The sequence below is a fragment of the Balaenoptera physalus genome (assembly GCF_965194825.1).
Source record: "Balaenoptera physalus genome assembly, chromosome: 5".
NCBI classification, from domain to species: Eukaryota; Metazoa; Chordata; class Mammalia; order Artiodactyla; family Balaenopteridae; genus Balaenoptera; species Balaenoptera physalus.
The window spans coordinates 150,356,590-150,381,625 of NC_138884.1; the positions used below are offsets into that span (position 1 = coordinate 150,356,590).

At 56.9% G+C, this 25,036-nt stretch overlaps 1 long non-coding RNA gene across 1 annotated transcript; it reads left to right on the top strand.

The window, feature by feature from the left end:
• Positions 1-17,613: 17,613 nt before the first annotated feature.
• Positions 17,614-24,661, top strand: LOC309660930. The gene is made up of 3 exons (XR_014263725.1): positions 17,614-18,398; positions 18,511-24,125; positions 24,499-24,661. It is a non-coding gene; the product is annotated as an uncharacterized lncRNA (long non-coding RNA).
• The last annotated feature ends 375 nt before the right edge of the window (positions 24,662-25,036 follow it).

Below are 25,036 nucleotides of genomic sequence, written 5' to 3' on the forward strand. Positions count from 1 at the left end.
GCTGTCACCACAGGAGGGGCGCTGCGGCCTGAGTGCTGGCCTCTGCCTCCCCCCGCCCTCCGCCCTCAGACAGCCTTGGACCCGGGCCCCTGGGGGCTGCAGAGGCCGCTGGCTCCAGGCTCGCAGGGACGTGCTCAGAGACACCACTCTGTCCTTGTCACACCGCCGCCTCCGGAAGCCCCGCCGCGCCCGTGGGTCAGACCGCACCGCGTGGCTGGGATGCGTGGCCGCGCTTACTCAGCAGCTGCTGCCAGACAGGGGCCTGAGGGCGGGGACGGGGCGTGTCCCTCCTGCCACCCGCTGCAGCAGGTCCCGGGCCCGCCAGCTCCGTCCCCTCAGCCTCTCGCCCCTGGACTCCTCGCTGGGTCCCGCGAGGGCAGCGGTCTACAAACACTCGCTTACGGGAAACTTGCGGGAAAAATGCCTCGGTTTTGCCACGTCCCCGCCTGGGTGTGGGCACGGAACCCGGGGCGGGAGCTGTGTCACACTCCACACTCGCCACCTGCCACGTTCCCCGCGGCCACCGTCCCCCGCCACTCGGGTCCACGCCGGGTTTTGGTTCATTTCTGCTTCTGGAGCCGCTTACCCTTGAGTCGTTACTTGATTGTGGAAGGTTCTCAGCTGTTCTGTCTTCAGTGGTCCCCCTTCTTCCCCCTTGGGAATCCTGAACAACAGTGAAAGTACAACTTGCACAAACTGGGAAGCAGCTAACGTAACTGAGAGCTGGTGGAGTAGTGACTTAGAAGGAAACTGAGAGGCAGTACAAATTTGAGAAAAGAATATAAAGGCTGGAATAAGGACATATTTATATGTATCTTAGCAATTAGAAAAAACTGAAAAAACAAACTTTTAAATTATAGATGGATGTACATGATAAATATAAGATTGGAATTAATCAAATACAACACAAATGTATAGTAGAGTGTCAAGAAATTCACTGGTTGGTTCTTTAAATTAGTAAAATTATTAAATTCAGATAAAGGAATTTATTTACCACCAGGAATAGGACTGAAAAGGAGCCTGTTATAACAGTTGGCGATGTCAGTAAATGACAGAGAATGTGATGACAACTTTCTGATGAGAATTTAGAAAACAAGGAAAATACACGTGCTAAAACAGACAAAAAATAAAAGATCTGAGTTGCTCTATAACTTAAAGAAATTGAACTTAAAAAAAAACTTCCTGAAAGAAAATTACAAATGGCATCAATGGTTAGTTCTAAAAAATATTTGAAGTAGAAAAAACACAAATTACCAACTGATTCCACAGGACAGAAAGAAAGGAGGTGCACCTTCCAATCATTTTATGAGATTAACTCTGATTCAAATCTCCTAGGAAAAAAAGACAATCCAGCCTCATCTTCAGGAGTGAGTGCAGATGGGGCGACTCCTACACCATCAGCCCAGGTGGTGCACGGGGCCACCTACGGGGACCAGGGCCCTCGGGTCTCCCTCAGGCTTAAGGGTGGCCGTATAGGGACAGGTCCCCCAGGTGTCCTCCACAGAGGACGGTGTTGGTGGTTGTCCCAGCCCTGAGCTCCCATAGAGACACCAGCCCTCTGCCCGGGCCTGTCCCCTCCGGGCCTTGTAGGGGTCGCTGAGAGCACTAGGTGTACGTCTGCTGTGTGTGGACACGTGCGCTTCGTCCCTTCCCTGGGCCCAGTTGTCACCCAGTCCCTGCATCTCTACCCTTGGTATCGCCACAGAATTGCGGCATGCCGAGGCTGGGAGACGCGTCCAGGAATCTTACGGCAGCTTCATCACAATGGTCAGCACAGGGCCCTCCTGCCCGCCAGCCCTGGCCTGGACAGGTCAGTGTGGGCCTCGCCCAGCGGGGGTCGGAGCCAGACGTCGGGTGTGCGCACGGAGCTCGGTGGGACAGCTGCTCACAGCGCACGTGTTGGTTGGGGGTCCGGTGACCGGGGCTGGCGAGGCTTGTTTCCCGGAGGCGTCCTCTCTCTGGCCCGCCCGGCCCCCTGGGATGCTTCCTACCGGTTTCTGCTCCCGCGGCCTCAGCTCCAGGGGACCTGCTCTCGGCTGGGGTGCTGTTGTCAGCTGTTCCCCCAGATTTCAGGGTGGCGCTTTGCCCTGTGACCTCGGTTCTGGAATGGGTCCAGGAAACCCTGTTGGTTTTTCCTTGCTGTAAGGACAGGACTGGCGCTGCTGAGCTCTTTCCATGTCAGAGCTGAAACTTTATATTTTAATTTGAGCCCTTTTTTGGTCTAACTTCCTTTGCAGAAGTGTGAGCTTCAGGAGGCCGGCCCTTTGTCCATCTTGTTCTCTGCCCCGTGCCCAGTGTGTGAGGCTGTGAATGAATCAGTGAATCTGGGCCTTTCCTCAGATTGGAGGCGCGGGTCATCCTTGGACCTCCCCGTGTTGGCGGCCCTATTTCCCGGGCCCACGACTCCCTCTTCTTGGGTTTTCACATTCATTTTGCTGAAGCACATCCTTCAGTAGCTTCCTGACAATGGGCTCAGGGGAGCTGATTTTGTAAAACCTCACGTGTCTGAAATATCCTCCTGTCGCCCGCACACTGACTGGTGGGGAGGCGGGGGGTCAGGCCCAACGTGCTGCTCCAGGAGCTCCGGGACCCCTCCCCAGGCGCCCTTCCCAGCTGGGTGGGGCAGCACCTGGCAGGGAGGAGGCCTTGCAGGCACGGCCACTCTGCGGCGGGTGGGACAAAGTTCGGGACCCCAGCCCAGCCCCACTGGGCGAGAGCCTGGAGCAGGGCCCACTGCAGACCATCTCGCGAGGGTGGCGGATAGGATGGCGCTGGCCCTCTGGGCCTGGCCTGCACCTGCTCTGTCCGGTGGCTGGTTCCGGGCCTGGCGGCTCCTCAGTGCTCAGCCTGGGGCCTCTGATCATCCCCATCTCTAAAGAGAAACCTCTCCTGCCCCCTCCCTGCTAGCCCTGCCCCTCCTGACCTGGTGCCTGGTCTCAGGGGACAGCACCCCACCCGGAGCTCCTGCCCCCAACTCCTCGGAGGTCACCAGCAGGTGTGGCCAGTGCCGGTGGTCTCGAGGCCAACCCCGCAGGTGGCCCCTGGGACACGTCACCGCCTCACGGAGCAGCCTCCATCGGCTCCAGGGCCTGAGTCAGGAGCCCAAGAGCCGCCAGGCCCCATGTCCTCAGGCCCTGCACCAAGTCCTGGGATCCCCCCCACAGGCCCGCACCCCGGGGCGGGGGTCCCTCACCTCACCCCCAGCAGCTGCAGGAGGCCCTGTCCAGCCCTGCCTGGCCGCCCAGGCTGCTGAGGGACCCGAGAGCCCGGAGGTAGCTGACCTCAGTGCGAAGGGGAGGGGGGTGGCTTCCAGATGTGTTTGGAGAAAACAGCCGCCGGCCTTGCTGGTTCGGGGTGTGGGCTGGAGAAGGGGGGTCACGGTGACTCCAGGGTCTCGGGCACAGGCGGGAAGGAGCTGGGGGCTGCAGGGAGGGCGGTGGGGAGGCGAGGAGCTCCCCTCTGACCTCGGGCCCCAGCTGCCCCTCAGCGCCCAGGGCAGCCCCTCTGCACACCCAGCGCCCTGCGCTGCCCTGTGACCTCAGCGGGTCCCCCCCCCCCCGGCAGCCAGGGTTTCTCTCTGGGAATGGAGGTCACAGGGCTGAGAGTGGCAGTCACAGCCACAGCTACGAGGCAGGAGCATGAAGGGAGGGGTCGGGCTGTGGGAAAGCAAGAGACAAGCCGGCCGACGTTTGCCAATAGGCATCGGCACAGAAACCCCGACCCCACCAGGACCCATCAGAAGACGGCAGGGCCGTTTCACACCCAGAGCTCTGCCGGTGGCTCACAAATGGCTTTGACGAACCCATGGAAAGACATGTGAGCAAAGATTCTTCAACAACCTCCCCGATCTTAAGATCCAGAGTGTGTGTGACACACTGTGCTGACTCCAGAAGAAAGAAGCTTGATGAGCAGCCTGGGAATTAGCAAAGGCCACCGGCCTCTGGGGAGACGCTGACCCATCAGGACGACCACCAGTCTGTGTTGGTGGGTGGCGCCAGGGGGGTAACACTGAAACACACGTTCTCTGCGTAGGAACACTGAGGTTCACTGTAACCCAGTCAAAATGCCAGCTGTTTATTGTCAGCAAATTCTTACCTCCAAATGTATGTGGACTAACAAGGGTCTGTGAATTTGGGATAAAGAACTTTAAGGCACATTAAAAAGCAGACGTAGCAACAGAGACAGAGATGGGGCCAAACGGAAGAGAACCCGGAGAGAGCTGGCTCGGGGCGTGTGCGCTTGTGTGTGTGTGCGTGGAACCTTGAGATGTCGTGGGGACACGAGTCAAGGGGAAAGGACACCCTTTTGTGGACGGCATCTCCCCGTGGCCGGAATGGGGGTGGAACGGCTTCTCAAACGTCAGGGCTGCGAAAGCGCAGACCGCGAGGGAGAAGACGGCTGGACCTGCGTGTCCCCGTCGTGGGCTCCATCCAAGGAGGGGCCGGGACAGCGGGGGGTCAGGGCACACCCCGCTGGCGGTCCTGTGACCTGCAGAACAAAGCAGAACCTGGCGCAGGAGTGGGGGCCGAGGTCAGACTGCCTGCCCATCTGCAGGCCCGGCCGTCTAGCCTCCCCTCCATCAGGGCTGCCCCCACTGCGGTCCTTCGAGGAACCCAGCGGTGACTGCCCTCAGGCCTTGGCCCCGGATCTGGGGCTCAGGGCCGTGGAGACGGTGAGTGGGCGCCCATTGCCAGGGTCTGTGGATGCGCCGGGCCCTGGGCCGGGGCTCAGGGGACAGTTGTCCTGGGGGTGGCCTGAGTAGGACACGGGGTGCGGGGCAGGCTCTCTCCCTGCGGCCTCTGAGTCTCCGCCCGGCTGGCCCCCTCCTGCCCCGCCTCCCCGCTTTGGGCCCAGAAAGGGCTCAGAGGAGGCAGGAAGAGGCATTGGGTCCGCATCTGCCAAAGCACCGGCCGCACCGCCCCCAGCTGCTCTGGGCCAGGGCCCAGCTGGATTTGCAGAATTGATTTTCCAGCAAAAAACAACATCAGGGAGAAGCATGGAGACGAGGGCCAGCTGCAGGCTTTTCCGGGCTCTCTGCCCCTGGCCGCCGGTGCTCCCCTCGTAAAGAGAACCATCTGGTCCTCTGGGCCGGCGCCCGGCACCCGGAGGAGGACCTCAGGCCCCCGTGACCAGCCCTGCTCCCTGGGCCGCCCTGCCGGCCTCTCCCCTGGCACACGGCATCCAGGCCTGCCCGGGTCATGGCACGGAGCCCAGTCTGCCTCACCCAGTGGCCCTGGCAGGGACACACTGACCCCATCTGTGTCCCTGACCCTCTGGCCTCAGACCTGAAGCACCGAGGCCCAAGCGCGAGTCTACCTCTGCTCCAGGCTCCCGGCCCCCACAGGCTACCTCCGACAGAAGCCAGAGGGGCTTTGTCCTAGAATTAAGGGATGTCTCTGGCAGGCATCCCAGACGGCTTGGAACCATCTCCGAGAGGCGCAGAGAGACAGAAGGGAGGGGCACAAGACCCCCAGCCCAGCAGCCGCCCCCCCACCGGGGCACCCATGCTTCCTGCGTCCCCCTCACACGGCCAGGGATCTGGTGATGTCTGTATGGGACTCCACCGTGGGGATGAGTCACTGTTTATTCCCCATCCACGTGCCTTCCCATCTTCTGCTCTTACAAACAGCGGCTCAGCCTGGGGTTGTCCTCGGTCATTGTCCTGGGTGATTCCCAGGAGTGGAATAGCTCCTGCAAGATACACCCCTGTGTAATCTGGGGAGATATTCCCAAACTGGCCAATTTACACTCCCAACTGCGTATACGAGAGCTGTTTCCCCACAGCCACCCAGACACTCTGGTTATCAAACTTCACAATTCACGTCAATGTCACAGTGAGAAATGGCACCTCTGTGTGTGCTTGTCTCCTGGTACTAGTGAAGTTGCACACTGCCCATGGCTCCATGTCCTGGGAGGTATCTTTGTTCATTTTCTATTTGGGAAATTATGGCTGGTCTTTTTCTTATTGATTTGTAAGAGCTCTTTATATATTAAGGAATTAGACTTATCTACAACATGAGTTGTAAATACTTTCCTCATCTGTTGTTTGTTTACATACACATTTACTGACTTTCCTTGGGAAGATCAGCCCTGGCGGGGAGTGTCCTGGCTGCCCTGGCACCATGTCCTCTTCACCCGGGAGCCTGCCCTACCCAGGCCTGGTGCCCAGGCTCAGGTGACACTCTCCTTGCCCAGTGCCCTGGACTTTGCCAGGGGTGGAGGCCAGGGCAGGGCCCAGATCAAGAGGCTGGCGGGCCCCTCGGAGGTCAGGAGAGAAGTGCACCCCCCAGGAGGCCCCCACTCGGGAGGACAGACTCCCTCCTCACTCTGATAAAGGCCAGGGGCTTCGGTCCAGGGCAGCTGATGTCTGATGGTCCTAACTGGGTCCAGAAACTAAGATTTCCCACAGAGGAGAACACCACCAAATCAACAGCAGGGTCAGAGCTGGCGTGTGGCGCCCAGAGCACAGAGCCCTCTGTCCTGGAGGTGGGGATGGGGCAGACTCCCTCCTTCCTGTCCTTGAGGGTGAAATGCACTGTTTTCGGCAAATGTCCAGGCTCACAGGACACCGGAGGTCCCCACCTGCCTTGTATCTCCTGGCTGTCCCAGGGCATTTCCTCCAAACCCACACCCATAGCCCCTGATCATTCTAGAGCAGCCTGCCCCTGCCCCCATGGCCCTGCTCCAGGAAGTAGCTCTTCCCAGCCACTCTTCCTCGCCTGCCCCTGGCCCGCAGCTGACCCCGGTGCGTCCCATCCAGTGTGAGCTGGGCCTGTCCCCTGGGTGCGGAGCTGCAGCTGGGTGGGTGGGGCAGACCCGGAGTTAGTCCTGTCCCCTCCCCCTCAGGCACAGGGAGGAGGCCTGGGGCTGGGCAGGCAGAGGGCAGGCAGAGGAGGTCCCTCTGGTGAGGGCCAGGCCGGGCCCTTGGGGACGCGAGGCTGGGGAGAGAGGCCACCTCCATCCTGCTCTCGGGACACGTGGATTTCCAGGAGCCAGACCCGCCCACGTCCACCCCCACCTCCCGCGAGTCTCGGTGTCCCCATCTGAGCAGTGGCTGGTCACTCCCCTCAGGGCTGTGGCAGGCTGCCCAGTGCACCGTCCCCGGGGGGCCTGGTACCCGGGTGGGGGCAGGCCAGGGGTGGCAGCCCGAGCTCAGGGCTGGGGGCCAGCTTTCCAATAAAAGCGGTGAGTGTTTTAACAAACGGAAGGTCCTGGAAATTGCTGAGGAAAAAACCAGTCCTTGGGCCCATCAGGCTTGGCTGGGACGACCACGGGGAGAAGCCGCCGCCCTGGGCTCCCCGGACTCACCGGAGAAGAGGGGCGCTCAGATGGCCGCGGACAGGACGGGCGCCTGGCCCTTGCCCCTACCCCAGGCCACGCTGTGGACACTGGCTTTCTTTGGAACGGAATCCCTGGGCCCGGCAAGCTCGGACCCCGGACGCTCCCAGCTGGAGCCGGGAGTGGGGCTGGTCCAGCCGTTCCCCCCGGGGCCCTGTTCAGGGAGCCTGGGATAAGCAGGTCTGTGCTGCTCCTCAGCTGTGCCTGACGCTCAGGGCCCACCTACCCCAGGCCAGCAACAACGACCCTGCAGACCTTCACGTCCTCTCTCGGGCCCTCCCCCAGCTGATCTTGGCCAGCAGTGCCCCTCCTCCCCTCCCCCCTCCTCCCCTCCCCCCTCCTCCCCTCCCCTCCCCTCCCTCTCCCCTCCCTTCCCCCTCCCCTCCCCTCCCCTCCCCTCCCTCTCCCCTCCCCTCCCCTCCCTCTCCCCTCCCCTCCCCTCCCCCCTCCCCTCCCCTCCCCCCTCCCCTCCCCCTCCCCTCCCCCCCCCCACCAGTGGCCCAGCCACCTGCTCTCACCCCCACACCCAGGGCTGGGCGTCGGTTTGTGCGCCCCCTGTGCTCCTGGCGGAACTCCCACCACCCACCTCGTGGGATGCCCCAGCCCTTCTGCCCCATGACCGAGACCCCCGGCCAGGCTTGCTCCCCCTCGAGGGACCCTCCCCTGCTCTCCGCAGAGCTAGGCCAAGCACTGAGCCTGGAGGCGGGGCTGCTGGGGGCTCCTATCCTGAGCTGCCGTGAACGCTGCTGGGGTCCGTCTCTGAAGGAGACCCGTCTTGCTCTGCGACCCCTGTCGGCAACAGGTGCCCCCTCCCCTGGGAGGCCGGCGGCCCTGGCATCCTGGCTGAGCCAGTGGCCCTCCGCTGGGCAGACTGGCCCCCACCCAGGTGCAGGGCCAAGGTGCCTGCTGTGGGTCCCAGACCTGAGGCCCCTTGTCACCTGCTGACTCTCATCGCTGGTCTCTGCCCCTGGGATGTGGTCCCCACCGAGGTCACCCTGGGTGGCAAGTGTGAATGGACGGTTGGGGACGCCCAGCAGTGGGAAGTGGGGGGGTGGCGGTGAGGGGTGGCTGTGTGACGCACTGGCCAGGGTCACACACTAGCCAGGTGACCTTGGCTACCGGCCCCTCTGCCCTGGCAGACCTGTGGCAGCTCCACGTGGGCCCATGGTCAGCCCAGGGGAACTGGGGCCTGGCCTCGGGGGACACGCCGCGGTCTGCGGCTGGGCCCTCCACGGGATAAGCGGATGGGCAGTGCCAATCCACCCCGTGCTGGGCCCTTTTAGTTCCAGAGGCTGGACTGGCCCGGCCCTCAGGCAGGCACCCGGAGAGGCGGCCGAGGCTGGGAGCTGCCCGCCGGCTTGCGTGGTGGGACACGGGGACACCAGAGAGGGCCACCTCCCACTCAGGGCCCTGTGCTGGCCCTGGGCAGAGCAGGGTCACCCTGGTGGCCCCCAGTCTAGGGACGGGGGGAAGACTCTGGCGGGAGGCGCCGTCACCCGAAATCAAAACCACGTGCTGGGGCCTGGCCATTCCCGTGCTGCGCGTCTGCTCCCAGCCCCTCCATCTGTCTCCGGGGGCAACGGCGGGGCCCGTGCTGGGTTGGCAGGAAGCCACGCTGCGTCCCGAGTGTGGCCCCCCTTCCGTGAGGACGGGGTGAAGGGTGGCTTCCCCTGAGGCCGCATGAGCCCTCTGCCCTTCTGCCGGTCAGGGCGCCCCCTCTTTTCTTTTAGGGCCTCCGTCCTCCCCTGTGGTTTTGTGAGCTCATCCCACCCTCTGCCTGGACTGCGGGGCACAGGCCTGCTCCCTGGGGGGCCTCGCTCGTCCCTGCCCGCCCCCCCCCGCACCTGGGCCCTGTCTGTCCTCCCCACAGGGCTGCCCGGAGCAGGGCAGTGGCGGGAGGGGCGCCCACACCTGGCCTGCAGCCGAGGGGCCTCGGGCTTCCTGCTGGGGAGCTGATGGGGAGCAGCTGTCAGCCCCAGGCCCAGCACAGACCACACTCCCCCAGCAGTTAGCTCACGGGTACACGTTCTCCGCAGACCAATGAGCTGTCCCGGGAGGGGACGGGTCCCGGGGTGCGGAGCCAGCGTGCCCTCCCAGAGCCACCTCAGACCGGGGCCCCGGCCTCTGCGTGGGGCTGGTTGTTCTGAGGCCAGACCTCCTCTTGGTGGCCTCGGCCCCTCCTCCGGGGCCCCTCCAGCACCCCAGCCGAGCCCCACCCCTGTCGTTGGAGGGCTGCTCTGGCTGCTTCACCAAGAGGTTCTTTATGACTTGATCAAACCACCGTTTTCTGCACCGACTGTCTATCTGGCTTTGCTCACATATTCCAGAATCCGATTCTGGGCTCGATTCTGGGCACCAGACGGCTTACTCTGCGTCTCACTAGCACACGGACGGGGCTTCCATGGTTGCAGGTATGTTCTGAGTCGTGCAAATACCGCCACCGAGACGAGCTGACCTTCGTCCAGCGCTTGGCAGGCGCCCCCGCTCCTGCAGGTCCCCATACTTCACGTGGACCAGCCCACCGCCACACGCCCCTCGACAGCCGTGGGGCCCCGGGCTCTGGAGGCGCAGTGGCCACCCAGGGTCACTCAGCTGGATCTGGACCAGGGCCCGCGCCCCTCGGCCTCCATCCCTCCACGTGTTCTACATGTGTCCTCCACGGCGACTTTAAGTAAGTCTTCATCACGGGAACAGCTGGGATCCCACCGGGAGCGTGTACACCTGCTGCGTCTGGGTTTCAAGCCTTCCGAGAGCCTTGAGTTTTTGCATCTGTTTAGGTCTTGTTTGCTCTGCACTCGGCGGGTGTGGTTCTGCTCCTGCCGTTTTGTTCTCGTGGCGAGACTGCTGCTTGACACACTTGGTGCCCCTCCACGGCATCGTGCCCTCACCACGCACACGGCGAGGCTGCACCCGGGCCCCTGGCAGCCAGGCGAGGCCTGGCCGAGCAGTGACCACGCGGAGCAGATGGGCTGACGTGGACCTCCGAGACGTGGCCTCGGAAGAGGTGGCAGCTGCTTCCTCCCGTAGGCTGGATCCCGCAGCCCAGAAGGCAGCCCCGGAGGCCAGTGGGGAGGCGTGGTGGAGGGGCCGGTTCCTAGGCCTGCGGGAGCAGAGCGGCCATCAGGGTGAGAGCTGTGAATGCCTTTGGCCATTAATGTCACCTTTACTCTTGGGGCTGCTTGACCACAGTTACTGCTTTGAACGGAATCTCTGCTGCCTTGGCTTCTAGGTGCTCATTGCTCGAGAAGTTACTAGCTTTTGTACTTTTATCTAGTATCATTCTCTTATTCATTTTTAATTTTTTAAACTAGGGGATATGGGGGAGTCTTTAGATTTATAATCACGTCATCAACACTAAAAATTTTATCTATTTTTTCTAAGGTTGATGTCATTTATTTTTCTTCTCTTGTTGCATTTGCTAGAACCACCAAGAAAGTGTTGAATTACAACAGACAAAGGGGAGTACCACTCCTCTCTCCTGCATTTTTGAGACAGTTTTGTGTTTTCCATGCAGCATGATCTTGGCCTCTGTTGTGGGCAAAGTCTTCACTTTCTCTTTCTCTTTTAATTAATGTTGTTACTATTAATAATCGCTGAATTTTGTCACATTTCTTTCCAGTACTTATTGATTTGGTTTTATGAATTTTCTGTGCTAATTTGTCCATTAAATTATTTAGGTGAATCATTGAGCCACCCGTGGAAGCCTGGCCTAGACCAGTCGTAGTACCTAATTCTGCAGACTTTTTACTGGGTTCTCTTTGCTACTCTCGTATTTAGATTTTTTCCTCATCTTCATTTGTAAGTAATATTTGTCCATAGTTTTCTTTTTTGGTACTACATAAGGTTTTTGTATTAAATTATACTGGTTTCATGAGGTGAATTACAGAGTTTTCCATCTTTTTAATGTGTCTCGGAAAAGTTAAAATAACACTGGAATAACTTTTCTTGTAACTTAAGGTTAGCTCTTACTCAGCTGTGAACATCTGTCCCTGGTGCTTTTCCCTATTTGTTCATTTTAAATCACCTTCCCAGGTTCTTGTATTCGTCTGCTCATGTTTTCCCTATGTTAAGTTATTTTGGTGATATGCATTCACTAGAAAATTACCAGTTTGCTTCAGGTTTCTGAACAGTTGTCCCAGATTTGAAACTTGTGGTGTGTGTCAGCCTTCCCACCTTTTCTGTGCCTGAGTCTCCTTCCTCGTTCCTAATTATAGGCAGTTTTCTAAATTTCATACGTAAATTCTAAATCGAGACCGCCATTCCTTCATCAGGCTTTTGGGCAGGGCCAGGCAGCTCCATTTTATTTTCAAAAGAAAATAGAAAAAAACACTTTTATCATTTCTCCTTTTTTCTTATTTGTTTTCTACTTAACTAATTTCTGGTTTTACCTTCATAATTTCCTCTCTCTACTTTCTAAACTGCATCTTATTGCTCTCATTCTAATTTCCTAAGATGGGCACGAAATCCCTCACTGTTATTCTTTCCTTGGAGCGCCTGAGCGCTGGTCGGTTGAGCCTGTGGGCTCAGCTGAGATGCTGAGCTTTCCAGAGAGCCTATGTGTTCAGATTTGACTTCCCGCTTTATCTGAGTTACCTAGGAAAGTCTTCCTTAGTTTCTGAGTGGTCAAGATTGGGGCTATGTGTGTGACACCTTTTAAAATTTATTTTAAATTTTCTTGGATTATAATAAGATCATGTTTGTTAACCTACTTCTTGCTCATTGAGGTTTCCTTTGTGGGCGAGTCCACGTCACGGCCTCGTAGAAAGTACAGTGTTTTCTCTCTGAGGAACATGAAGATCCGCATCTACACCCACATCTGCTTGTTTTTCAGTTGCCACGAGACCTAACTACGAAGAGGTCCGGGGGGAAGTCCCGTGTCTGCATCCACAGTCCTTGTTTTACCTTTCAGTTGGCTTTATGTGTTTAGCCCCTGTGTTATCTGGCATGTATGTTTACGGCTTCCTGCCATCTGCTTGCTCATCAAACGCGTGTGTTAGCGTGTCCAGCGCTTACGTCAGCCTCCGTGCCCAACCTGCTTCCTGTCCTGAGCCGCGTCTGGACATGGGCTTGTACCCTCTGTTCTGATCCGTGGTCAGTGCTGGTCTGTTTCTGGAATTCTCCTCGGACGGGCTGTGTGGCTGCCACGCTCACAGCCACTACTTCGGGGCTCGTGTGCGGTGCTGGGTGGGGCCCTCCTCCCTCTGAGACCCATGGGTGACACTTCACTGTCCTCCGCTTCCAGGGCTGCCGACGAGAACTGCAGCCCTCCTTAATATTTTCTCTCCGGAAGTAACATGTTCGTTCTGACAGCAAGCACGAAACCTTCCCCGCCTGCGAGGGTTTGGGAGGGTGAGGAGGGCGCCGGGGCGGCTGCGGTCACGATCACGGCAGCAGCTTCTGCGAGCCCCTGCCTGGCGCCCGCCGTGCTGCTGCCACACCCGCCTCCGTGCTTTCAGCCGGCGACCCCGTTGGACACCTGTGGGTTTGCCCAGTACAGTGGCAGAGGTGAGAGATCAAGAGAGAGCCCCCTCAGCCCTTCAGTGCCTTGCAGACCCTGTGCTCAGACGGGGAGAGGCGAGGCCCTGAGAGGCACAGAACCTCCCTGGGGGCGCATGGCTGGTGAGTAAAGGCCCTCCACGGCCTCCCCTCCCCAGAGCCCGCGGCCTCCTGCGGGCGTGGCCCAATAGGGAAGCGGGAGAGGCCGCTCCTTCCCTGGGCACATCCCCTGGCCTGGGCTCCCTCTGGGTGCGGCTTCCCGGCCCACTGGGGGTGAAGGGGGAAGGTCGGTGGGAGGGCGGGCAGCCTCCAGCCTCCACAAGCCTCCTAAGAGGCCAGGGTGCCAAGAACTCCCCGAATTGGCCCCCTCTCACATGAGTCACAGGACCCCAGCTCAGATCACCACAGCAAAGGGGAAACTTACTGCCTTAAGGGGGGAGTGGTGGACAGCCCCCGCCAGGCCCTGCGGGACCCAGGTGTACCCACTTCCCTGCACTGCGTCCCCCAGGGTGGGCTGCCCCCCAGACAGCTGACGAGGGGCCGAGCCAAAGCCCACACCGCTTGGCACCCTCCCAGGCCCACTGCGGTCAGGACGTCCAGGACATCAGCGGTCTGGTTGCCAGCCCCTCCCCCACAGAGGGCAGGACCCCCAGGACAGGGGGAGCCAGGAGAACGGAGACAGGACAGGGTCGCCCTGCAGAGGACCTGGGGAAGGTTGGCCAGAGCCACCGTCTCCCCACAAATCCCATCTGCACCCGCAGGGCCTGTGCCTGGCTGGGGGCCTCACCCCAGCAGCTCGGGGCCCAGGTGCCGACCCCTGGGGACTCTCGCCCCGGCCTGAACACAGGGATCTACACGTTAACACCCCGACCTGACCCCTGAGGGGGACGACCGCCCTGCCGCCCTCATGGGACTCCTGCCCAAGCCAGCCTCCGAGGTCTGATCACACCCTTCAAACCGCCCGGGACTCACGGGTCCGCAGGGCAGCACAGGGTCCGGGAGGGGCTCCTGCACGGGGGGACGCCAGCAGAAAGCTGCTGACCTTTGGGCGGGTCTGCGGCTTGGCTGGCGACAGGTGTTAGCGTTAGTGTGCTGGTTCTGACCGCTCTTTGGGGCACTTAAAGCCTGAACGGTGGACGGGACAAGCAACTCGACTGTTTCGGCAACTTTTCTGTAAGCCTAAGTCAGTTCAGAAACAAACGTTTTCTTCACAAGTGTCTCTGCAGTCGGGGTGGTGCGGGGCGAGGGCTCGTGATCTGCCTGTGGAAGCCCGGATGGCACGCTGGCTCACCAGAGGGTGGACGTTCGTCCCCTCCCCGTCCTGCCACCCGAGGCGGGCTCCGTGCCCCCCCAGCCGATGAGCGGCTGCTGGGCTCCTCCTCATTCCTCTCCTCTGTGGCTGGGGGGGGTGGGCAGCTGATGCTTTCTTTAAATCCCTAAGAACAAGGCTCACTTTCCACCTGTGTAAGATGTCCTTTGGGAAGTCCCAGAGGAGGGGGGGCATTGCGCAAAGTGCACGTGATCCTGCGAGCCCCCCACCGGCTCTGATCTCCGCGGTCTGTAGGGGCTGCAGCAGGCGCCATGCCAGGGGCGCCCTCCCAAATTGGGGGACTCCTCTCCCCACGAACAGAGCTATTTGGAGGATCGGGGCCCTGTGGGCTGCTCAGGGGGCCCGAGGACTCTAGGAGGTGCTGCAGACCCCCTGCAGGGGCGGTAGGGGCACCCACGGGGCGGGCAGGCCCCATCAGGTGCCCCTGGGGGAGGAGTGGACCCCAGGGCGGGGTGCAGCACCTTCTTTTGGCAACGGCCAGCCTGACCCCCAACACGCAGCCAGACCCAGTCTGAGCACGGCAGCAGGAATGCACGGGGATGGGCGGCCGCTGCGGGGCCGGGGCTGCGCCGCGTGTTTTTCCTGCCAGTGGCTCTGGCCCCCGGCCACGGGAGCTGACGCTGACCCACATTTCCACCGCGCCCGGCAGAAAGCAGGCCACCGCGAGGCTGGAGCCGGGGCGTCTGGCCGCAAGGCTGTGGGCTCAGAATTTCTAGGCTGGGAAGCAGGTCCCGAAGGGGAGGGAGGCCTCCCCTGGTCCTCAGGGTGCTGGCCTCGCCAGGCTTGTGGGGGGAGGCGGGGAGGCCGCCTGGGCAGGGGGAAGGGGACAGAGCCTGGTGCCCCTCGCACTCCCCCCTGGTGACCCCTCCCCAGCGGGGCTGGTCCGGGGGCCCCCACCCTGGGGTTGGCTCCTCCGGTGATGCCCCCGTCTGAAGGCAGCCCCTTGACCGGGCTTCCTCTGGTTGCACCTGCCACCCTGACTAGACAGGACAGGCCTGGACGCTGCAACACAGACCCCAGGAGGGGCCATTCGCCATCCTGGGGGAGGGGTGGATGGAGGCCAGGGGGCATGGCTTGGGGAGGGTCCTTTGCCCTCTGGTAGCCCCGCCTGCCGTGCTCAAAGCCCAGGCGGTGTGTCTCCCCCACGATGGGGAGCCCTAGCTGTCGCTTCCCCCCAGGACCCCCCAGCAATGCTCAGGGCCACAGCGAGTGAGGCCACCAGGGGTGTCAACGGCCTCACTTGCCGGCCCCAAGGCCGGGTGCGCTGGCACTGCAGGGGCCCTGGGGATTCTTCACCCAGACACCTCGGCCCCCCGCCTCCCTCCCCCGGTGCTCGGCCGGCTCTGCTCCCCAGAAGGGCCCAGCCCGAGGGTCCGGCCCCGGCTGTCACCGGCGGTCTGCAGCTTCAGCCAGCCCCTTCCCCATGGCTCTGTCTCCTTGTTGACAGGATCAGTGGGTGGTGTGGCTCCCGGGAGCCTGCTGGACCAGGTGGGGCTGCGGCACAGGGAGCGCTGAGGCAAATGCCCTGGGGCTGGGGCACCCTGGACAGCGGGACACGTCCAGGCTTTTAGAGCAACAGGCTGTGCCTCCCCCTCTACGCCCCACCCCTCCCCAGCCTGTAACCCAGACTGTGAGTCCTGTGAACCCGGCAGACGAGGAGGGAGGCGTCGACGGAGGTGCTCCCTGCCCCAGGGGCGAGGCGTCTCCTGGGGTCCCCTGCTTGGCCAGAGAGCACCTCCTCTGCTGGCAGCGCCCCCTCTGCTGACAGCGCCCCCTCTGCTGACAGCACCCCCTCTGCTGACAGCACCCCCTCTGCTGGCAGCGCCCCCTCTGCTGACAGCGCCCCCTCTGCTGACAGCACCCCCTCTGCTGGCAGCACCCCCTCTGCTGACAGCACCCCCTCTGCTGGCAGCACCCCCTCTGCTGACAGCACCAGCACCCCCTCTGCTGACAGCGCCCCCTCTGCTGGCTCTCTCCAAAGTTGCCCCTCTCCCCACCACATGTCCTTCCGAGGAAAGATGCTTTTCCTGTGGAGACGCAGCTCCTTGAGCCCATCAGAACTCGGCTTCCAGGTTCAGATATAGCAGATGACTTCACAGCCCCGTGGAGAGCAACAGAGGAAAATCCAGGGGGAGGAAGATAATGTGAAAATTAAAGTGTAAATCCCCAAATCCCAAAACTTTCCCCAGGATCCACAGCCAGCCTGGCCACCAGGGAGGGCCTCTGACTCAGGGCTTGTACGCAGCTCCAGTCCTGCACGGCCGCTGCGCCGGCCTGTGGCGTCATGAGGACAGGGGTCATCTCTGTGGGAAAGCACTGGGAGCCAGAGGGGCTGGAGGGCCATCAGGGAGCTGGTCACACCCCACACTCCACAGAGACACCGAGGCAACTCTGGCTCAGGGATCCCTCAGCCCAGCTCACCCCCGAGCGCGGAGCGTCCGCCGCCCCGTCAGAGCCCAGAAGCCCAGGGCCACCACCCTGGTGCTGGGCGCCCAGGCCCCGAGGCAGGGGCTGCTGTCCTGGGGGCCCTGCCCCTCCACCTGCCCTGGTGCAAACCCCGTCGGGAGTGTGTGTTGGGGTCCTGCCCACGGGTTCAGCGTCCCCTCTGGGCCGTACACACATTCAAGCACCGTCCCCTGCTGCCCACTCCAGCCAGTGCTCCCCTCCCCCGACCCCCAGGCCGTCCCTGCAGATCTCAGAGCCCTTCCCAAGGCCGAGCTCTGCTAGACAGGGTCCCAGAGAGGGTGTAAGAGGCAGCGGAGCACACAGCCCGGGAAGAGGCCATCGGGCCAGGTGTCGGGTGAGGGCAGTGAGGACCCTCCTGCCCCCCTGGGTCCTTCCCGTGTGCGGCCATTCAGCACTGTCTGTCTACACTCGTGGCCGAGACCCAGAGCAGATGGGCAAGCACAGCCCCAACCCGCCCCATATCCTGCTGGGTGGGAGCCCACACTGGGCACCCTTGTCGTGGGCCTGGGCACGCAGGGAGCATGGGGTGGGGTCCCAGCCCTCGTCTGTATCTCAGCCCCGCCCCCCTCTGGGTAAACTTCCTACAAGGCTTTCACCTGCTCTCTGAGCACCTGACCTTCGGCTGCTCTGCAGCTGCTTCCCTGCTCGACGCTGGCCAGCTGGTTACTCAGCGTCCCCTTTGGAGCCCACCTCTGATTGGTGGGTCGCATTGGGACCGGGGGCGGCAAAGAAACCTGGGGCGCTTGATCCTCTTCAACACGCCACGCTTTGGCCCCTGGGTGCGATGACCCTGTAACTGGTGTGTCCCTGCAGGGACCCGGAAGCTCCTGAGGGGTGTGAGCTGCAGCCAAGACCCAAGGGCAGCTCGTAGGTCCCCCAAATGTCCACAAGCCCTCCAGCCCCACGGCGCCGCTCCCCATCAGAGGTGGGGGCTGCTGCCTGTGCCGTGACCTGGGGCTGTGGCTCCACGACTCACGAGGGCAGGTCAGGAGCAGCCGTGCAGCTTCCTCCTGGCTCGTGTTCCCAGGGCACCTGCCCGGCAACCAGCCACCGCGCTGAGAGGAAGCACGGGGCACGCAGGAGCCACGTGCAGGGGCTCCAGGCCCCGCCAAGGTCCCAGGCCAGCACGAAAGCCCTGGCGGTGAGCGGAAGGGCCTCGGGATGACCTTGGCCATGGCCTTCCAGCCACCCGGTGACACCAAGAGGAGGGGGCCAGCTGCCCACTGAGCCCTGCCCACGTGCAGGTTTGTGGGCAAAACAGATGGCGCGGTGGTTTCCAGGCACTTGGTCCCGGGCTGGCCGGTGAAGTGCCGGCCGATAGCCAGAGCAGACCCCCCGCGGGGCCCTGGGTGCTGCCTGCTGGCAGCTCCTTCCAGACCCTTCTGAGGCGCGTGGTCCCTGCAGCGCTGGGGGTCTGAGTGCTCACGGGAGCCCAAAAAGGCTTCCTGCCCTGAATCCAAAGCCCCACGGCTGCGTCTTCCAGAACGCTCTGCAGGGACGGTGCAGGCAGTCGGGCCTTCCCCCAGGATTGCTGCTCACGGGTCTAGTGGGTTGCTTCTCCTCAGAGCCCACGCATCCACCAACGCCCCCACCCCTGCGATGTCCAGACTCTCGGTGACTCCCGGCTGGCACCACTGTGTGAATCTGTCGATGCAGAACTTCCTTCGCTGAAGGAGCATCTTCTTCTACAGTAAGTCCCCTGCATACCAACCTTCAAGTTGTGAACTTTCAAAGACGCGAACGTGTGTTCCCATGTCCAGTCACGCAAGTAAGTCATGTGTCTGGCATACGTTGTCACGTGTGTGCATCCTCTGCCAGTGGTTGTGCACTTTACTGCACAGTACTGTATAGAGTACGGTAGTAATGTATCTTTATTTCAGGGCCAGGATGTCCGGAAGCAAGAGTAAAAGCAGCAGTGATGTAGCTGGTACTACTGTACTTTTCAAGGTACTGTACTGTAAGATTTTAAAAGTTTTCTTTATTTTTTGTTTGTTTTTTACATATTATATGTGTGAAAAGTATAAACCTATTACAGTACAGTACTATATAGCCGATTGTGTTAGTTGGGTACCTAGGCTAACTTTGTTGGACGTACAAATAAATTGGACTTACGAACACGCTCTCGGAACAGAACTTGTTCGTACATAGGGGACTTACTATACTGTATTTTTGAGACAAATTTCCCTGTGTCTTATTCTCTCTGGAAATACCAGCAGTTTATTGTGAACCCATGTGCTTGTCTGGTTTCCTCTCTGTTTTTTCTCCTTTGCATCTCGTCTTGAATACCAGGCTCCACCCGGGCTGGCATCTTTGCTCTACCCCTTGACGTGTCTGGTGCTGAGGGCTGTGCCTGGCACACAGGAGTCACTGATTGTTTTGACTGTCTTTTCTTCTTTTTTTAAAAAATAAATTTATTTATTTTATTTATTTGTTTTTGGCTGCGTTGGGTCTTCATTGCTGCACACGGGCTTTCTCTATTTGCAGCGAGTGGGGGCTACTCTTCGTTGCTGTGCGCGGGCTTCTCACTGCTGTGGCTTCTCTTGTTGCAGAGCACGGGTTCTAGGTGCATGGGCTTCAGTAGTTGTGGCACGTGGGCTCTGTAGTTGTGACTCGCGGGCTCTAGAGCGCAGGCTCAGTATTTGTGGCACACGGGCTTAGTTGCTCCGCGGCATGTGGGATCTTCCCGGACCAGGGCTCAAACCCGTGTCCCCTGCATTGCCAGGTGGATTCTTAACCACTGCATCACCAGGGAAGTCCTTGACTGTCTTTTCTTGATGGTGTCTTTTGGAGAACAAAGGTTTTTCATTTTGATGAAGCATAACTTATTTTTCCTTTGGTTGTTTGTGCTTCAGGTGTCAAAGCTAAGAAATCATTGCCTAAATCCACGGTCACAAAATTTATACCTAAGATTCCTTTTATAGTTTTAGTTTTATGTTTGGGTCTTTGATCTGTTTGGACCTAATTTTTGTATACGGTGTGAGGTGGGAACCAAGTTCTCTCTTCTGCGTGTGGACGTCCATTTGTCTCGGCACCATCTGTGAAGACACTGCTCTTTCCTCTAGCAAAAGGTTTTGGCACCCTTGTCAAAGATCAATTGACCATAAATGTAAGGGTTCATTTCTGAACTATCAATAATGTTCCATTGGTTTCTATGTCTATTCTTATGCCAGTGACACACTGTCTTGATTCCTGTAGATTTGTAATAATTTTTGAAATTGGTAAGTGTGAGTTCTCCCACTTAGTGCCTCTTTTATAAGGTTATTTTGGTTATCTGGGGCCCTTTGCAAATCCATACGAATTTTAAGTTCAGCCTTTCCATTTCTGGAGGGGAAAGAAAAGCGGCTGGAATTTTGATAGGGATTGTAATGAATATGTAGATGAATTTGGGGAATGTTTCCATCTTAACAATACTAACTCTCCCAATCAATGAATGTGAGATGTCTGTACGTCTTCTTTAATTTCTTCCAACAACGTTCTATAGTTTTCAGTGTACGACTTTATACTTCTTTGCTTAAGTTGACTCCTAAGTTTTTTATCCTTTTTGATGCTATTGTGAATGGAATTGTTTCCTTCATTTCACTTTCAGATTGTTTCTTGCTAGTGTATAGAAATACAACTGATTTTTGTGTATTGATCTTATATCTGCAGTCTTGCTAAGCTCATTTATTAGCTCCAATATTTTTTGTACAGATTTCTTTTGATTTTGTATACAAAATCATGTCATCTGCAAACAGAGATAGTTTTACTGCTACTTTGTCAACTGGTTGCCTTTTGTTTCATTTTCTTGCCTAATTTTCCTGGCTAGAACCCCCAACACAATGTTGAATAGAAGTAACGGGAGTGGGCAACCTTGTCTTGTTCCTAATTTTAGGGGGAAAGCTTTCCTTTTTCTTTTCTTGCAATGACTTTATCTAGTTTTGGTATCAGGGTAATACTAGCCTTGTAGAATGAGTTGGGAAGTGTTCCCTCTTCTATTTTTTCAGAAGATTTAGAGAAGGATTGGTGTTAATTCTCCTTTAAATATTTTGTGAAATTCACTGGTGAAGCCATATGATCCTGGACTTTTCTTTATGGTAAGTTTTTTTTATTACAATTCAATCTCTTTATTATAGGTCTATTCAGATTTTCTATTTCTTCTTCAGTCAGCATTGGTAGTTTGTGTCTTTCTAGGAATTTATCCATTTCATGTAGGTTATCTAATTTATTGGCATACTATTGTTCATAGGATTCTCTTATAATTCTTTTTTATTTCTGAAAGGTCATTAGTAATGTCTCCTATTTCACTCCTGATTTTAATAATTTGAATCTCCTCTTTTTTTTTCTTGGTCTAGCTGGTCAATTTTCTTGATCTTTTCAAAGAAACAACTTTTGTTTTCATTGATTTTTCTCAATTTTTGAAATTCTCCATTTCATGTATTTCTGCTCTAATATTTATTATTTCCTTCTGCTTGATTTGGATTTAGTTTGCTCTCCTTTTTCTAGTTTCTTTAGGTGGACGGTTAGGTTACTGATTTGAGATCTTATTTATTTCCTTCTAAGTACTGCTTTGCTTCATCCCATAAGTTTGTGTATGTTGTGTTTTCATTTTCATTTATCTCAAAATATTTTCTAAATTATAATGTGATTTTTTTTCTTTGACCCATTGGTTACTAAGGAGTATAAGGTTTAGTTTCAATGTATTTTTTAATTTCCCAAATGTCTTCCTGTTACTGATTTTTAATTTCAGTCCGTTGTGGTGAGAGAACGTATTTTGCATGATTTCAATCATTTTAAGTTTACTGAGACATCTTGTCACATGGTGTATTCTGGAGATGCTCCATGTGCTGAAGAACACTGTTGTTGGGTAGAATGCTCTCAGACGCCTGCTGGGCCGAGTCTACACTGGGTCTACAGAGTAGCTCACGTCCTGTGTCTCCTTATGATCTGCTGTCTTTTTTTTTTAAGATTTATTGATTGATTGATTGATTGCTATGTTGGGTCTTCGTTTCTGTGCTAGGGCTTTCTCTAGTTGCGGCAAGTGGGGGCCACTCTTCATTGCGGCGTGCGGGCCTCTCACTATCGTGGCCTCTCTTGTTGTGGAGCACAGGCTCCAGACGCGCAGGCTCAGTAATTGTGGCTCATGGGCCCAGATGCTCCGCGGCATGTGGGATCTTCCCAGACCAGGGCTCGAACCCGTGTCCCCTGCATTGGCAGGCAGATTCTCAACCAGTGCGCCACCAGGGAAGCCCCTGTTCTGCTGTCTTGTTGCTTTATCCATCATTGAAAACAGGCTATTGAAAGTTGACAGTCCCCAATGATTATTGTTGAATTGTCCATTTCACCCTTCATTTGTCTAGTTTGCTTCACGCATTTTGGGACTCTACTGTGAGATGCATATACTTTATAACGGTTATATCTTCTTGATGGATTCGCCTGCTATCATTATAAAACGCCCTTCTCTGTCTCTTGTAACCATATGTGTCCTGAAGCCTCTTTTGCCTCATATGGTAGAGTCACTCTCACTTGCTTTTGTTTACCGTTCATCTGGTTCATCCTTTTACTTCCACCTCTTTCTGCCTTTGAATGGAATGTCGGTCTTTTGCAGACAGCATGTAGTAAGATCAGGTTTTATTTTTGTCCACTCTGCCATTCACTGTCAGTTAATTGGTATTTAATTCATATTGAATCTTTAACTGTAAGGTAGGATCTGCCATTTGCTACTTGTTTTCACCTGTATTATATCTTTTTTGTTCCTCTATTGCTCCATGCTGCCTCCCTTTGTGTTAAAGGGATATTTTCTAGTGTCTCATTTTAATTCGCTTGTTGTTTCTTTTTAAATTTTATTTATTTATTTATTTTTTGCTGCATTGGGTCTTCATTGCTGTGCATGGGCTTTCTCTAGTTGTGGCGAGTGGGGGCTACTCTTTGTTGCAGTGACCACCGGACAGGTCAAATAATGACAAGTTTCTGGGGACACTGCTTTGAAAGTGCTTGGCTCCATTCTGATCTCCCCAGTGGCGCTGTGTTGTTGGTTTTCACCATGAATCTGGGTTGTCAATTTTCAAGGCTACTACAGAGCTGGAGGGTGGGGCATGGGCCTAGGGCAAATTAAAACACCTCACAGCTTGGAGAGGATGTGGGGAACCTGGAACCCTTGTGCACTGTTAACAGGAATGTGAAATGGCGCAGCAGCTGTGGAAAACAATGTGGCTGTCCCTCAAAACATTAAAAACAGAGCTACCAACTATACTTCAACAAAAAAAATTTTTTAAAAAGAATTTCCATGTGATTCAGCAATTCTACTTCTACCCAAAAGACTTGAAAGCAGGGTCCCAAAGAGATATTTGTGCCACCTTGTTCGGCAGCATTAGTCACAATAGCTAAGATGTGGAAGTGTCCATTGTCAGATGAATGAATAAGCAAAATGTGGTAAATACGTATTATTATACGTACTATTATTCAGCCTTAAAAAGGAAGGGAATTCTATGAAGGAAGTCAAACACCAACAGTACATTATGTGACTATTTGTATCAAGCATAAAAAGAGGCAAAAATAATTGATAAAGTTGGAAATTAGGCCAGTGTTCACTTTGGGGATGGTAGTGGCTGGACGGTAACAAAAGCGGAGGCTTCATGTGTTCTTAAATTTCTGTTCCTTGATCCAATCACTGATTACATGAATGCCTTCCATTTCTGAAAATCCACTGAGCTACATGCTAGGAAAAATATCATTTTCTTTATGTACATTACACTTTGTAAACATTGACTTACAAGGAAAAAAAAAATTACAGGGACATTAAAAAAACAAAGGAAGGAAATTCTGACACCTGCTACAACATGGATGAACCCAAGAACATTATGCTGAGTAAATAAGCCAGATACAAAGGGACAAACACTGCATGATTCCACTCAGATCATGTCCCTAGAGTCGTCAAAATGACAGAGACAAAAGTAGAGTGAGGGTTTCCGGGGCTGAGAGGAGGAGACAGGGAGCTATTGCTGGAAAGGGACAGAGTTTCAGATTCAGAAGATGAAAAGTTCTGTGGACGTATGGTGGTGACGGTGGCACAACGATGCAAATGTGCTTCATGCCACTGAGCTGTCGCTGAAAAATGGTTAAGATGGTAAAAAGCAAAAACCTCAAAGCTGCTCTTACCAAGATTCAGCTAATTTTCTTGATTGAAAAACAGAAAACAAAAAACAGCTCTCCAAGGACTGCTGCAAGCTTCTGGTTAATTTCCAGAGTACAGAAAAAGTCGGTTCTGACCGTTTTTGCCTATTTTCTCGTTGCTATTACAACGGACAGTGTTTTCAGAGGTCCGCACTCTGCCGTTTTTGCTGAGGTCCTGGCATCGTAACTGGGATGGAGACACAGCAAATTCTGCTGCACAGACAGTCCTGTGTTTCTGGAAGCTGGGCTGCCGAGCAGAGGAGGGAACTTTCATGTTTACAGCCAGATGGAGGCATATCTCCCCCCAGGCCTGCGGTCGGCGGCCATGGAGGCCTCCTCCGTGAAGGTGAGGCTTGGCGAGAGCCCTGGCTCCCCTGGCCCTTCTGCAAGCCAGGTTTGCTCGCAGGGGTGACACCCACAGAGGCCGAACCAGTGGCGAGGCCCCCCACTGGGCCTCCCTGCACGAGCGCGGGGAGCCGGGTGCTGTTGGGGGGCTCAGCTCGCCCAGCACCCATCCTAGCGCCTCCCGGACCCAGGGTTCCCTGACCTGACTCAGGCCCCACCAATCAGAAGTGCTAAGAGACCTGAACCCAGGATGGAGTGAGGTGGGAAGGGGGGAGGGAGGGAGGTCTCTGGGCAGGTGGGCAGCAGCTCACAGCTGCGTTCCTCAGACTCTGGGCTGCAGGACTCCCGGGGCAAATCCCTGTCTGCTCGGGCAGACTTACTTCTCTGCAGGAGCCAAGACTGTAAACAAGGCAGGGCCGACCAGGCCTTCCGGGGCCCCTGTCAGGAGGAGCTATCCCTGAGACCCGAGACGGGAAGAGGCCGACCTGGAAAGAGCTCTCCAGATAGAGGGAGCCGCAGTGCAAAGGCCCTGGGGCACATGGGGAGGAGGTGCTGGGACAGGAGGGCGGGCGGGCGGGCAAGGGGCCAGCTGGGCGCTGGGAGGGCTCAGCCTCGGGGATGGGAAGCCCCTGTATGCGGGCTGTGGCGTCTGGCAGGAACTTGGCCCTCGGTCAACGTCTGGTGAGGGGACAGACCAGCAAACAAACGCGTGCCTGTCAGCCGGCCAGCCCCCGAGGAGCCAGACTCCATGCCAGGTCTGGGTGCCCCCAAGGAGATGGGCGTCCCCACGCCCAGGGCCCCACCTGAAAGAGCCCTTGTTACCCTGGCCCCAAGAGCCCCTTGGCCAGAATACAAATAGAAGGTCCCGCTGGAGCCCAATGCCCCTCGGGCCCCTTGGGTTCTGGGCCGTGG